Below are 11,494 nucleotides of genomic sequence, written 5' to 3' on the forward strand. Positions count from 1 at the left end.
AGACGTTAATGTGGGTGTGTATCCGCGTCCAGACAAAATTTATCGGACGTCGGATAATTGTAGATGTCAATTGCTTGCAACAATTTAATTCAATTCAGATACAAAATTTATCTGGGACTTACTGTTCTTACTTGAGAATTAGACAAAGATTTTAGTTAAATATTCTTTTTTGCAAACTGTTAATAAGAAACATATATTGTATTTACTTGACGTTTACATAAGAATATTATTCATCGCCTCATAAAAATACAACTAGACGCGTGAGTACTTTACGTAATATGCCTAATCCATAACCAAGGAAAACAATGCACAAATACCTTTGTAACATTTATATTACTTTGACGTTCTAAAAATGGATAACCGATTTTTGAAACAAATACCTTTCAATGAAAAACGAAAAATAGCATGAGAAAAGATGAGCTTGAAGTTAATAACGTCTAGGTGAACGAATTATAGTTTTTATTAAATAATTATTTTTAAATATGTACATTTGAGTTCCGAAAATATTTTTCATTCATTTTGACTTTGATCTTTAGGTACCTACGTCTATTGTGGAACAACGCTTAACTTTTTCTAAAAAATAACATTATTAAACGCATCTTATTTAATAGGATAACATTACATTACTTTGGTAAATGTTATTGCATATTTGACTCTACAGTGGCAGCGTTTTCAGTCTGACCGCTAAACTTTTTCAGCTTCTTGTAGAATGTGTTAACTTTGGCGATTTTTCGCACACTGTCTGGAGAATTGCTGCTACCTTTTGGATGTAGATTGAGACCATATCTCTGCAAAAATTGAAAGGATTAAGCGTGTGCTTCGAAATAACGTCTGTTCCAGACAAAAAAAAGCACGCATAAGCCCATAGAAATACATCCACGAAGTCTTAACAAGAATTTAAGTGCGTTTCATCAAATATGAAGTCATAAACTCTATTGTCTTCCGAATCTGTAAAGTAGAACCAATCAAGCTTTTATATTCCAATTTTTTTGTTACCAGTAAAGTTTTAGAGGTCAGGAAAATTTACACAATTGCAATTATTATGCTTCTTATTAGCGTACCTTGGATTAAAATAAAAGGACCAGTTCGTGCAGGTTCAATGTCTACTCAGGTTTTGTCAGCCTGCAAAGAGATGAGCATATTTAAAAATTTGGTTTCGCCTTTCAACATTCACAATTAGGTTTTTAAAAATCCAAATTTAACGGACATTCCTTCATTAACACATGTAGGTCTTCCTTACAGTCTTAAAAAACTATTGACAGTATCTCATAGTCGTCATCGGCGCTTCTTGCTGCGGTAAGATTGCATGTACGTCCGTAAGCGAAAAGTGGTACTCTATCAGCGTTGATATCGTCTCTCTGTATGGCCCTTTTTTAGCTAGTAAAAAGGACATAAATATTCTCTCCAAAATATTATTAGCCATGCTATGTGTAGAGAATTAGGAGCCGATGGTTTCTCAAAATCATTGAAGAATTCTTGAATAGTTTTGAAGGAGGCTGTCAAATCTGATATAATTTGATCGTGATTAGTAGCCTGTTCCACTCTTCCCAGGTGCAGGTGACTGTTGATACTGATCAAATTAATTATTTTTTCCTCAACAGTGACGTCATTTTCTTAATCAGGATGATGTACAGGTTGCCAGTTCAGCGCTCCAATTTTAGCCTGAAGAAGAGAACGCTCCACGTAGGCAGACATTATCTTTTTTTTTTGAGTTGTTGATGATCCCGCCTTCTGTATACGAATTAAGTAGCTTTTATGATTCTTAAGGGAGTCATAAAATCCCGTGTAGCCGTTACCATCTATCTTGCCGTGTTTTCTGTCTTCTAACCAATCTGGATATTTCTTTACTAATGATTTTGCAACTCTACACAAAACTGAAGAAGGTATGTTTGTACAGATGTTCCTCATCTGGAGGATGACTTTGTGAACTATTTCTACTGGAAGACCCTTTCCATATGTACCACTTTGCAGCATCTTTAAGTACTCTGAACTAACATTAGCCCAGTTATATTCGTAATCAAACCAAACGTTCAAGTAAATGTCTGTCAAGGTTGGCATAGGAATGAGTTCACGTTCTTGAACAGAACCATTTGTACTGATAGGAATTTCTATAACCCCAAAATCTGGAGTGAGAGTCAAATCATTATGGTTTGAATTGAAGTTTATTGAGGTATTTATACTTTTTCTGTAAGATTGATTCCTTCAACTGATGAATTTCAAGTATCTATTCTAAAAGACACATCATTCAAAGACTAAATTTGTTGCCAAACTTCATGAGCTTCAATAATCATAATCGTGTCTCCAAAAAAATGTTTCAAGACGGGATCTTCTTGAATTTCCGTTCCATTTGATTCTAAAACAAGCCCAGTTCCTATTATTTTTAATTTCTCACTGCTTTTCGCAATTAGATCTGGTACGCTACAATGTGGAAAAAGAGAAATCTTTCTACAGCGATCGCTCGACCATACTTTGAAGACGCTTGTCATCTACAAAAAATATTAATGATGTATTAGTGAAATAAAATGTTCTTATGTAAATACATGCATAGTCCGATAATGCCTGCCAACGATTAATCGGGTTTCACGCTAACCTTAAGCATTTTCGCTGCCAAATATCGAGGCTCCTACGGTTTGTCGAGCTCTTGTCGACACCTGAATTTCCCGGTACTGTTTTCTGGAAACTTCAGCTACCGAACAAGGCGGTCAACTTGAATCTCAAGTTTTTAAATCCTTAATGCAACGCTTCGGTTGCAATCGAATTCGCACCACCACTTACCATCCTGCCGCAAATGTTATGATTGATCGTAGACACAGATAACTTAAAACTGCAATCATGTGTCATCTGGACAAAGAATGGTCGCAATCTGTATCAACCGTTCTTTTAGGGCGAAGGTTTAACGTTTTAGATATCCGTTCGTCAACCGCAGAATTTGTTTTCGGTATTACGCTCCCAATACAGGGAAGTTCGTCCTGACCGACGATTTCTCTCCCAATCCGCATACTTTCCTCGAGGAATTTTCAGAACATATGATTGAGGTTAAGTCTGTCCCCATTGGTCATAAATACAAGCGTAGATCTTTCTTATTTAAAGATTTAGCCACTTGCTCATACGTTTTTCTTCGTCATCATGCCAAGAAATCTCTCTAGCAAATTTACATTGGTCATCAAAAAATAATTAATCGAACGTCTCATCGCATATACGAAATCGAAGTCAATGGTATTTCTTTCAACTCAATTTCAAATTAACATTATTATCAAGTCCATCTTATAATGGTCATGTATTTTGTACTGGATACCGTGACTGGTTTATATTCCTCCGCCAACTCGGCGCGTTCCAATTTTTACATTCTTTCAATCAGCATATTTAACAGTCAATTATCATGAAGGACTATCATAGCTTTCTAATTTTTAACTATTTTTGGCACCTCTTTCATTTACTTGCTAGTTGTTAAAAATACACTACGACCAGTATCTATCGATACCAAAATGTCAATAAAATTTTCCAGTGAAATTATTGTACATAGTAATAATTTAGGTTTGCACAAACACCTTTTGTAAATATTTAATTAATTTGTTCCTTTTTATATCGCAAGGACTGACTTATATATTGAGACTGTAATTTTAGTAATCTAGATACATTGAGACATCGTCTTAGCGTCTCTCACTTCGTTCTCTTTTCTTTGAACACGCGGTGGGGGGGGGGGGGTTCCCACTTATTCCGTCACTTGTGGTTCCGGCACTTGTAGTTCATTCTCAAAGAATGTCGTCCAGAAGAGACGCTAGAAGACATATGGGAAAAAAATCGGTTAAGATGATTCGGGCATGTTGAAAGAATGCTAAATGAACGACTAACGAAAAAAGTGTATCAAGGTTAAGTAAATGGCAGCGTGTCCAGAGACAGACCGCAGAAAGAATAAGTAAAGTGTGCGAATGAGACCCTAGTTGGAAGAGACATAAAAAGCTATAGAAACACGAGAGCCTGCTTAAAAAAATGCATGGACGTAAAAGAAGCTACAGAAGTATACCAGGCCAGAAAATTATGGCGGCAAATAGTTAATGAAAAGAGTGTCAGTAGAGTGAATGACGCCTGGAACAAAAGACCTTGGATACTAATGGACCCAATTGGGGAACATGACCTGATGACTCTGTGCGGATCTTCACTTGGAGTGATTGCTTGAGAGAATGATCAGCAACCTAGGTCGAAGCAGTGTTGCGGAACGAACGTGTTATTTAAATAAATAACACGCGAATTCTGGATCAATCTAAAAATTGTATATCCCTTCCTCACATTACTCCCTTCCCCACTGAGTAAGTCACGTCTACCCCGAAAGGTGAATGGCTTAATGGTGTAATACTAATAATAATAACCGCCTACCAGACTTCCTACACAAAGCGGAATTCAGCGCCGCCTACCACCGTTTTAGTAACTAAGGCACTGTGAGCATTTATAAGTGCGCATGTATGTATACATTGATGGTTTGAATGCAAATCAATGCAAATTTAAATTGATTACTTTTTTGCAATTTTCAAAAATAGAAATAAAAAAATCAGTGCATGATTTTCCTAATATGTATTTAATTTCATATATCTTACTATTCATTTAGTTAACTCTGTATTTCTGTTTGAAAAATTGCAACGACAAAAAAATAAATTAAGTTAAAAAAAAGATGAGTTATTATAAGTATATTTGGCCTGACCTGCTTTTCAAAAATGTTATTAAAATTTGTAGTCGACAATAAACACACATTCAAACCAATAATGTATGCAGAACGTGCCCAGAAATCCATGCGAGTAATGGTAAAAAAATCAAGAATCGTTAGAAAAAATTCAGGACTTCCGACTTTTTTTTAGTCAATGATTAAGTTTCTCAAAGCTCTGTAGGCTTTGACGTACACATTATTACCGTGACAATCGCGCTGCGAAATCGATTTCAGACAGACATTTGTAAACAGGTTTTGTTGAATTTTTTTCTCGCAACTTTCGTCGTTTTTCCACACATTTTTTTTTATTTAATTTTTTTTTCAACGTTATTTTTCACGAATAAAACAAAAGGTACGCGTCCTATCAAGAAGTGATTCTTAACGAAATTGTAGATCTGTTTTGGGATAACAATTTTTGTTAATTCGTCTTTTTTCGTATCCTACATAGTTTGTCTACAAAATGGAATTTTTTATTTTTCATTATTTTTTTGTGCAATCAAAATTTGAATTATTTATTTCTGAAGAAAATCCAAAAATTTGTTATAGTAATTTTGTAGGTCTTTTAAAAAGAAATGTTTTTCTTCTCTTGACTTTTTTCATATCGTGCGTTTTTTGGCTTAAAATTTTGATTTTCGGTTAATTAAAAAAATATTGAAAACGCTATAGATCTGAGAATTTTCTTTTTATCGAAAAAAGTCATAAGGGTAAATTGTTTGCTCTTTTTAATAATATAAATATCCATACATAGAATTTTCAAATTCAGAAAAAAGTAGCATAACAAATTTGCAAAATGTGCTCACTTTTTGAATTTTTATCAAAAATGGCTAGTTAACGAACTCGTCCTTTCTTTTAAGACCTAAAAAAAGTGCGCTAAAGATGGATTTGATTCTTTCATTTTTTTTAGAGTTATCGTGTTTACGGACGGACGGATCGACAGACAGACGCCGTCGTGAAAACCTGATTTTCGGATTCAGGGGGTCTCGAAACGTGGAGATCCGTTGAAAAACTGTGATGTCAAATTTCCGACAATTTTAATACTTTCTCAATCATAAATGATGAGAATGTATAAATTTGTGTACGGAAAATAATATGTAAACCATTATAAACCATACCAAAGCCTCCTTGGAAAATTTAGCTTATTTTGTTTTAATGATTGAAAAATTACCATATGTTGCACAATTTAAGCAGTTTATTTCACCAAATAAATAAATGAGAAGAAATTATCTCTTCAAAGCTAAGCGTTGAATGGAGAAAAATTAATATTTTCAGATTTCAGCATAAAAATCCAGATTATTCTATTATTTTAAATGCGCGATTTTTCTATCTATCTGAAATGTCATCATAAGAATAGGATATTTCTAAAACTAATTAATTTCTATTTCCAAATGGACTGCCGCATTGTTTCCTAATCCCCAAAAGAAAACGTGCTTTCAATATATTTAATTCATTGTAATTGTGCCGATAGGCACATCTAACAGAGATGTCTTATATTCCGAAAAAGTTTTCATATTTTGAGTTTATTCAATTCCTTCTAATCGGTTCACAAAATATTTATTATGAATTGTTTTAATTCCTTCATGTGGAATATAAAGTTTTACATTTTAATTGTTATTAATTCAAGTTTGCCTCTAGCGTTTAAATTATTTTAATTCACACATTTGACTAAATTTTATCTGTAATATATTCTTCTAAAAGTTAGAAGGGATTAATATGTGGTTTTTTTGAATATGTTAAAAAAAATTATTAAAATATAAATAAATTTGAATTTTTTCCTAATTTATAAGTTATAACACGATTTAAGAATGAAAAAATAAGTTTAATACATTTTTAGACTAAGGAAAAATCGCGTATTCATAGGAATACTAATTCTGAATTCTTCTAAATTCAACGCTTATCATCGAGGTGCACCACTGATTCTTGACCAGGCGCTTGTCTTCTCTTACAACCGTGCAAAACTTATTCGTTGTGATCAATTTCTGACATTTTGTTAATATTTATAATAATACTCTCGCGTCCCTCATCAGTTACAAAATTTGCGCCACCTACCATCGCTTTTGAACTAATCTGCACGTCTCTGTCCCCTGGCTAAGTGCACTCTTCGGCCATTTCGCCATTTCGCAGTGGAAGGACGATATAATAAAAATTCATGTGCCTAAAAGGTTATGTTCATTATTATGATTGAAAAGTAATTGTAATTACTATGCAGTTGATATTGTCTTTATTATTTCTTCATGCTTCCGAATAATTAAAAGATGTATATTTTTCCCTTCCGTATCATGCAACAAAAACTTTTAAAAAACAGTAAGATAAACCTTTAGTTTGTTGCAATTTGTTTTTTACGTTAAATTTTCTGCGAGAAGGTCACGGCATAATTGCAATAGTTTTTTTGCGGTTTAAAAAAAATACAATATCTGTCATTACCATAGTCTGAAGGCGACTTCAAGCGCATCTTATTGCAGTATCAGCATACAACTTAAGCAACTATGGATGCGCTTGAACTCGCCCTTAGCAGAAGCTATGACATTTTTTTAAATTTTTAACGCTGCAAAAAGACTATAACAATTACTCCGTGAAATTCTTATGGCAACACACGAAAAACTAAAGTTAAATTTTGTTCAATGTACAATTTCCCGCTGTTAAAGTTTACATGCTATTTGGCGAAAGTTTATCCTGCGATGGAATAATAGCTGTCGTCTTCTACGACGTCCATAACAGTAATGGGAAAACGGCAAAGTAGGAGTAGATTCGAGTTCTAAATCGGGACAACAGATTTAAAAGAACACAGAAAAAACAAAAGTTAAAATTTATTGCAGGTAAGATTTGCATCTGTTAAAAATTAAACATATTTCGTCGAAAGTTTCAACGAGGTTAGGAGAATAATTCTGATCTCGCCTAATGCGTCCTGCTGATGTGAGCAAATTTCGGTAAAGCATGTAGAATCAGTAACAGAAAACACGAAAAAAATTGTGCTTACTGATATATCTCCTCCGAAATAAATTAGACTATTGTGAAGGAATTAGAACTTATTTATGACAATTTATTAAAAAGCGCAAAGAGCAACCGACAGATGGGAATCCCTAGTTCTCTCGAATTTAATGAAGTTAAACGACGATAGATAGCGCTGGCGTTGCAATTCTCGCTACATCTTGGATAAAAATAAAGGGATTATAGGGCGAAAGATTATCCAGGTGTGGTTAAAAATTGGAAACTATCTTTGATTAATGTAAAGTTTATCCAGCAAGGTTAATTGTTGTTGCAGTGAATCTTTCACCTGGAATCGATGTAAGCTTTATATATCGTTTTTTCTGTGAAATTTATCGTAGAATCCGAATTGAAACAAGTAATAAGGCCCATCTGACTGTTTTATTTGAGTCTGTTTTACATGATACGGAAGGAATACTGTGTGGATACTATTAGGGTACGCTGTAGCGTATCCTTCCCATTCGCTCGGTCCGCCAGGGTAGTTATTAAAATAATTGCATTAGTACAAAGTAGCATTGCTTATTATTAAACTTTTATCATATTAGCTAACATGAATTTTAGGAAAAAATGTAATGAAAATTAACAAGTACGTATTTAAATCAATAATCGGCTCTCCTGTAAGCTTGGTCAAATAGACATAGAGCGGTCGCTACTTGGAGCGGTGCAGTGAGTAAACTCGATGAGTAGCGCTCCATTGCCCAAACGTGACGTGGAACAGTAGGAAATAGATGCGCCAAATTGCTGCTTTAGCCTTTTCTTCGTATTTTGTGACGTTTGGTTTAAAATTTGAATTTTTTAATTTTACATAATATTTCCGATAAATAAAACCAAAATGACGAGACCTATCAAAAATTGTTCGCGCCAAGTTTGAGCGCGCCTGGGGTGCTCAGGGGCACTTTCGCGCTCGTTTTCGTACGTTTAATTCGTACACTTAACTAATTTTTTTCAAACATCGTAAATACTATAGATAAATTCAAAAACTTTGATTTGAACTTCTAAGGAATTACAACCATAAATTGTAACTGTTTTTTTTCGATTTGTTTTTAAAGAAGGTTCTCAAAGCACCTACGGCTTTGACGATTACATTCTCAATAGGAAACTCGCGCTTCGCGCTCGATAACTTGGTCTAATTGTAAAACTTCATCAAGATAATATGTAAATCTTGTTAAAATCTATTAGGAACAATACTTTAAACTTATGGATCTCTTAAAAAACCAAAATTGCATATTTTTGAAAATGATCAAACTTTTGACTAATTAAGAAATTTCATGATAATAGTTTCGAAAAAGATATATTTTATATATAGTAGAAATTTGGATTGATATTTCTTAACCTATTAAAAAATTTTTTCCTTGTTTTAAAAATTTTCAAAATGTTGAAAAGCATATAACTTTTTGAAGTTTTATCGAATTTAAAAATGTTATTAGCATAATTTGAAAGTCTTTTTGACGTGTACCAGAAAATTTCACAAAAATTTCTAAAACTCATAAAAATTTTTATTTAAATTTTGAAAGAGCTCAAACTTGTCGAATTTTTGTCTAATCGAAAAATTTAACTGACATAGTTTCTGAATATATTTGATATATAGTGATGAATTTAAATTAAATTTCCTTATCTTTTAGAAAAATATTTTCTTATATTTTTCTGGACATATTCAAAATTTTCAAAAGTGCAGTATGTTCCACTCACGAGGTTACACATTTCCTCGGAATATTTTGAAGATATTTTGTTTTTATTTTTGCTTGAAAGTACATTCAAAGGGCTAGAACGCTCTAAACTAATAAATTGTCCAGTCCCCATTCTTGTCTAGAATAGCCTGACACCTTCTCGGCATGCTCTCGACCAGTTTTTCCGCATAATCAATAGAGAATAAGCGCGATATATCCCTGATATGTCGACAGAACTGCTTTAAGGTGAATTCACGCTTTCCTGCAAGTTTCCTCTTCATTACACTTCAGATTTTTTTAATCGGGGTCGATTGAACCACGTTGGACCAGTCCGAATTGATATTTTCTTTAGCCCAGCCCATGCGTTTTTCCATGTGGGTATCCGAGGGTAGTGGTTTCTGCCTCGTGATACAGCAATGGATCTTCGCCTCAGCTAATCTGTGTGTTATCGTGTTTATGCTCAGGTTTATTCCCTTTTCAGAGAGTTTGCCTACGGTTGACATAGTCGCAGAGTGAGGTCACAGGTCCGTCCACTCAGCGCCGTCATTTTTTTTTGCTCTATGATGACATATATTACGTTTCCCAAAAAACTACCCTAAAGTCTTACATAACTACCCCCCTGTGATCAAAAACGTTTTCAAAATGGGAAAACGACCTTTAACAATGTACACATGTTTTAGGGCTTCAAATTAATCACATGACACTTTAAAATTTCGCTCTCTTTATAATTTCCCCAAAACTACCCTTCCACGTGTACCTATGCAGCGGAACAAATATATGTATAAAAAAAGCATAAAAAATAATAAAAATTAGAAAACACTGTTAGTCGATATTTTTTTGCCCTTTTTTTGCTCTTCAATGATATACAATACGTTACCCAAAAACTACCCCTAAGTCATACATACCCTCTCCTCGTAATCAAAAACGTTTAAATAGTTGGAAAAACACCTTGAACAATGCAAAAATGATTTAGAACTCCAAATTGATTACATTGCACTTCAAAATTTCCCCCTCTTCATACATTTCACGAAAAACTACCCTTCCACGTGAATCTATGCAACGGAACATTTATATGTATGAAAAAAGCATTCAAAATAATCAAACTTAGAAGAAACTATTAGTTGATATTCTTTTCCTCTTTTTTTCTCTCCGATAATGTATAATACGTTACCCAAAACTACCCCTAAGTCATACATAGCCTCCCCTCGTCATCAAAAACGTTTTAAAAGTTGGCAAACCACTTTGAACATTGAAAAAATGATTTAGAACTCAAAATTAATAACATGAAACTTTAAAATTTCTTTCTTATTATAATTTCCTCCGAAACTACCCTTCCACGTGAACCTATGCAGCGGAACAGATATATGTATGAAAAAAGCAGAAAAAATAATCAAACATTGAAAACACTGTTAGTCGATAGTTCTTTTCGCTTTTTTTGCTCTTCGATAATATATAATACGTTACCCAAAAACTACCCCTAAGTCATACATACCCTCCCCTCGTAATTAAAAACGTTTAAAAAGTTGGAAAACCAGCTTGAACAATATAAAAATGATTTAGGACCCAATTAATAACATGAAACTTGCAAATTTCTCTTTCATTATAATTTCCCCCGAAATTACCCTTCCACGTGAACCTATGCAACAAGACATATATATGTATGAAAAAAGCATTAAAAATAATAAAATTTAAAAAACACTGTTAGTCGATATTTTTTGCTCTTTTTTTGCTCTTCGATAATATATAATACGTTACCCAAAAATAACCGCTAAGTCGTACATACCATCCCCTCGTCATCAAAAACGTTTTAAAAGTTGGAAAACCACCTTGAACAATGTAAAAATGATTTAGAACTCTAATTGATTACATCTTTCAGCGGAAGATGTTCTGTTGCATACGTTCACGTGGAAAGGTAGTTTTGGGAATATTATAATGAGAGGGAAATTCTTAAGTGTCATGTAATGAATTTGGATATCTTAATCATTTTTATATTGTTCAGGGTGGTTTTCCAACTCTAAAAACGTTTTTGATGACGCGTGGAGGGTATGTATGACTTTGGGATAGTTTTTAGGAAACGTATTATATATTAACAAAGAGCACAAAAGTACCAACTAATAGTTTCCTTCTAAGTTTGACTATTTTTAAT

General features: G+C 33.4%; 1 protein-coding gene across 2 annotated transcripts in view; it reads left to right on the forward strand.

Moving 5' to 3' along the window:
- Positions 1-11,494, forward strand: part of LOC117179959 (fructose-1,6-bisphosphatase 1) — a 56,006-nt gene that overhangs the window by 12,936 nt on the left and 31,576 nt on the right. The gene's annotated exons all lie outside the window — the stretch shown is intronic.

Source organism: Belonocnema kinseyi, chromosome 9 (assembly GCF_010883055.1).
Source record: "Belonocnema kinseyi isolate 2016_QV_RU_SX_M_011 chromosome 9, B_treatae_v1, whole genome shotgun sequence".
NCBI lineage: Eukaryota > Metazoa > Arthropoda > Insecta > Hymenoptera > Cynipidae > Belonocnema > Belonocnema kinseyi.